Source organism: Tupaia chinensis, unplaced genomic scaffold, assembly GCF_000334495.1.
Source record: "Tupaia chinensis unplaced genomic scaffold, TupChi_1.0 Scaffold143921_1, whole genome shotgun sequence".
NCBI lineage: Eukaryota > Metazoa > Chordata > Mammalia > Scandentia > Tupaiidae > Tupaia > Tupaia belangeri.
The window spans coordinates 223,918-229,019 of record NW_006203772.1 but is presented as its reverse complement, the minus strand read 5'-3'; the positions used below and the strand labels follow the sequence as shown (position 1 = coordinate 229,019).

Sequence of the window (5,102 nt, the reverse complement as noted above, 5' to 3'; positions counted from 1 at the left end):
AAAAAAAAAAAAAACAAAAACAAAAAACAAAAAAAAAGGGAAAACTATTCGTACAATTAAAAAAAAAAAAATTGGATATTTGATGGCTGCAGTGAGCGGTATGGGCCCAGTTGGGTTCTACTTTATAGTATGCTCTTTTTACCCAATGGGGTTTAGGCCTAAAGTCAGACTTGAGTTCATGTAGAGGCATGTGTCAGCTGTGATAACTATTGGAGAGACTTAGACTAATTAAGATCACTGACAGATCATTTGGGGAGGGGTGAGGCACGGAGGGCAATCGGGGATGACAGGGACAATGTGGGAGGAGGATGGGTCATAACAGAGGGAGGGGGATGGGGAATCTAGGATGGTAAAACAAAAGGCAAGGTATGCAGGACACAAGAATTGGGAAATTATTTGCTGAGAACATATATGTTGACGTGCTTGATTGAGCCAACGCACAGTATATATTGGATGGAAAATTCATTTGTGTGTTGCGATGGGAAAAAAAATTATAATAAAAAATAAACTATAAAAAAAAAAAAAAGAGAAGAGGATAGAGAAAGATAGCAAGTGAACAATAGAGGGGATGTTAGTGAGAAACAGATATGGTTTATTATCTGTTGAAGATGACGTGTATAGTATTCTCAACTGGACTGGTCTGGGAAGTATTTCATGATGGGTGAAGTCTTTTAACAAGCAAAATGAGAAATAGTGATTGACTGTTTTAAAAAATTATAATAATAATAATTATTGGGAAATGCATGGAAAAGACTTTGAATGATAAAGCGGGGAGATCGATGCCTCTGTATTGACTGACATGCATGGCATTCCCTTTTGAAAAAGCAATGGAAGTCAATGTAAAGTTATATGTAATCCAATGTAATATAAAGAAGATTATGATAATAATAAAAAAAAAAAGAAAAAAAAAAAACAGCATGGTATTGACATAAAAACAGGCATGACCAATGGAAAAGAATTGAGAACCCAGGAATAAACCCCAAAACATAGAGGTTTTTGACAAAAGGCACAAGACACCCAGTGGGGAAAAGAAAATCTCTTCAAGAAATAGTGCCGGAAAAACTGGATATCCACTTGCAGAAAAATGACATTGGACTCCTCTTACCATGAACAAAAACCAACACAAAATGGATCAAGGATATAAACATGAAACCTCAAACTATCAAACTACTGGTAGAAAACATAGGGGAAACTGTTGGAGACGTTGGAGTAGGCAAAGACTTTTTAAATAAGACCTCCAAAACACAGGCAATAATCCCCAAAATAGACAAGCGACACTACCTCAGCTAAAAAGCTTCTGCATGACAAAAGAAACAGTAATTTGGGTGAGGAGACCACCCTCAGAATGGGAGAATATATTCGCAAAGCACACCTCAATAAGGGACTAGTAACCAGAATATACAGGGAACTCAAATAGCTTTCCCCTCAAAAAGTAATTCGATCAAAAGATGGGCGAATGAATTAAACAGACAACTCTCCAAAGAGGGCATACAAACCGCCAAAAAGTATTTGAAAAAGTACTTAATGTCTCTTATCATAAGGGAAATGCAAATCAAAACCGCAATGAGAAACTACTTAATCCCAGTCAGAGTGGCTAAGATTTAAAAAATAAAGAATGAGGGGCCAGCAGATGGCATGGTAGTTAAGGTGCTGGACTCCCACAAGGTTCACTGTGGTTTAAGTCCCAGACCTGGTGACTTGAAACTCAAGCTGGGGGTATGTGCGTGAATGCCCAAAGTCCTGAGAGGACAATGGAGGAGAAGGGATTGTGGTGTGGCATCTCCCCAGGGGATGATTTCTCACTTTCCCTCTCACTGTCTGTCTGTCTCTCTTTCCAGTGAGTGTGTGCAACCTATGGCAAAAACCTTAAAAAATATTATAGGTGGGGGCTGGCAGGTGGTGTGGAAGTTAAGGCACTGGGCTCCCACGTGGCCGACCATGGTTTCAGTTTCAAATCTGGTGACTTGCTTTCTCACTTTCTCTTTCTGGGGGTAGGTGTGACCTGTAGCAAATTTTAAAATATTAATAAATAAAATTAAATAATTAAAAAAAAAAAGAATGAAGGTGCTAGAGATTGTGTTGAAAAGGTAACCCTCCTCCATTGTTGGTAGGAATGTGAACTAGTACAGCCACCATGGAGAACCATATGGAAGTTCCTCAGAAACCTGCAAATAGAACTACCATACGACCCAGTATTTCCACTCCCTGATATTTACCCAAAGGATAGGAAAACAATCAGAAAAACACTTGCACATCCATGTTTATTGCAGCATTATTCACAATCGCTAGGACATGGAATTAACATGAATGTCCAAAAATGGATTGAAAAAAATATGGCCCATGTACTCTATGGAATACTACTCAGCCATAAAAAACAATGAGACCTTGACATTTGATATAAAGTGAACAACTATGGAAGTTTAAAAAAAATATATTTAATCAATTTTACTCATTACTATTATTTCTTAATTTGCTATAGGGCTCATGCACTTACCAGAGAGAAGGCAAGAGAGAAGGAAAGTGAGAAAGCAAGCTGCCAGGGCTTGGACTCGAACTGTGGTCAGCCATCTAGGGTTCCAGCAGTAACCACCATACCACCTGCTGTCCTGAACTATGGAAGATTTAATGGTAAGTGAAGCAAGCCAGAGTGTTAAAGACAAGTATTGTGTGTCCCCACTTAATACTGAATGGGGACCTGCAGGTAGCATAGTGCTTAAAAGGGCTGGACTCCCACGTGGCTGACTGCAGTTCAAGTCCTGGACCTGGCGGCTTGCTTTCTCATTTCCCCTCTCTCTCTGATCAAACTGGAAAATAATAATAATAAATAAAAGTAAGTAAAATAATTCTTTAAAAGTGTAGATACGAGAGGCAGTATAGAAGGGCGTGGGTAATAGGGGAGGGGAGGGAGGGGGGCGGGGAAAAAACAAAACATTTAATAGGCACAAAAATGAGAAGTTATCTGTTGATGATACCATATATGGTAATGTCTTTGACTTGACTAATATGCACCGTATTCATACTGGGATAAACCATGCCATATACTATAAATATGTACAGTGATTAAATATAAATTTAAAAATGTAAATAAAAAATATTTTAAAATAACATTAAGAAAAAAAAAACTTAAAAAAAAAAGTCTCCCTCCGGGCTGGCAGGTGGTGTGGTGGTTAAAGGTGCTGGATTCCCACATGGCCGACCATGGTTCCAGTCCCAGACCTGGGGCTTGCTTTCTTGCTTTCCCTTTCTCTCTTTCTAGTCAAATTAAAATGATAATAATAATAACAAGTGGAATTAAATAAATATTTAAAAAATATAGTCTCCCACCCCCCACATGAGAGTCCCTGAGTGAGGGTGTATAACTCTGCTGGAAGGCCAGCATTTGATATCAGGGCAGAGGGAGAGGGGTCAGTGACAGTGATAAGAGGAGCTGCCAGGGAGGTGGCAGCAGAAGCCTGTTTGGAGCAGGCTATGGTAGAAACAAAGCGTAGAAAGAATGTCACCAAGAAGCGAATGGTCAGGTGCTGTCAGTTACCGCAGAGGTGAAGAAGGGGCGTGTGGAAAAGAACGGGTGGGGCAAATTAGTTTGCAATGAGGCTGTACAGTACATGTGTATAGGATGGGGTTTTGCTGTAGTTTATGGGGTTATGAATCTGCAGAGAAGATATAGCAAGAGGAGAGACCCGTAAGGAAGAAGATTCCCCTGTACCACTGTGATCATCGTCCTCGCTGCAGCTACCAAGTAGAACAGGGTTGAGGTTCTACACTGCCTGCTGTCCTGCCACCTTCACACGGGGAGGATGGGCCCTGTTTCAGCCCATCATTGTGTCGCTAGTAGAAATACCTGAGACTGAGTGATTATTATAGAGAAATACCAGTCTATTGGGCTAGCTCCATAGACCAGCAGTTAAGAAAGCTACCTTGTGGTTAGGGCACTGGACTCCCACATGATCAACCACGGTTCAAGTCTGGAACTGGCAGCTTGCTTTCTCACTTTCTCTCTCTCTCTCTCTTTGTCTTTCTCTGGTCAAAATGAAAACGAATAATAATAACAATAAATAAAATTAAATAATTCTTCACTTGATCTTAGCCAAAAGGCCGAGAAGCGATTAAAATTAAATAATTCTTAAAAGAAAAAAAGAAAGTTGGGTTCCACATAGTTGAATGCAGTTCAAATCCCAGTCTAGTGGGTTGAAACACACCAGGTACCTGTGTATGTGTGCCCCAAATTCTGACAGAATGGGCAAATGGAGAAGAAGGGATTGTGGTATAAACATGCCCCACTGGGTGGTGCTTTCTCCCTCTCCTTCGGTCTCTCTACAGAGGGAAATTAAAGGAAAACAATGAAAAAAAAAAAACAGGTTTATTAACACAATTCTGGCAGCTGGAAATTCCAAAGGCATCACAAAGTGGGAGAGGCAGAACTTTCTGCAGAGTAGAATGGAGTCTGGATCCCTGTGGCTTTTTTCTGCTCCTCTTGTACAGGCACCAGAGCTCAATCCTGGGGAATCCCACCCTAATCATTTTATCGCACCCAAAAACCCCACCTGAGACACCATGGCGGGATTAAATTTGCACCTTTATAATACAATCAGGTCTCAACACACGGACTTTGGGGGGACATCCAGGTATCACCCACTAAGACCACATTGCAAATGTGAAACTTTGGGGGTCAAACCATTATCCAAACCATAATGGTCCCTGTCCTGGGGTCTTAATCCTTGGAGTGAGCACAAGTTGATGTCCACCCTGAGGAGAGACCTGTATCCCTCAGGCCTGGAGGAGGCCAGGCTGGGAAAAACCCTGGCCCCCTGCCTCCTTTGAAGTCTTCATGCCTCTGGCACTGGTCCTGCTGCTAATGGTGCATCCGAATGCATTTAGTTCCTGGCACTTTCCTTTGGAACCTAGAAGATCCCTGGGCAGTGGAAGGAGGAGGAAAACAGAGTGAGGTGGTACTGGTTCTGGCTCTGTTATTGATGAGCTGTTGACCTTGAAGGAGCAATTCCCTTGCTGGAGCCAGACCTCAGATTCTGTCTCTGGAGTAGGCCAGTCATTTTTGCTTTGACTCTTTAGGGACGTCATGAGGTTTCTGCTACTGGGCTCGG

At 41.4% G+C, this 5,102-nt stretch overlaps 1 pseudogene; it reads right to left on the bottom strand.

Moving 5' to 3' along the window:
* Positions 1–4,037: 4,037 nt before the first annotated feature.
* On the bottom strand, positions 4,038–4,107 carry LOC114005509 (uncharacterized; annotated as a pseudogene).
* Between the last annotated feature and the right edge of the window lie 995 nt (positions 4,108–5,102).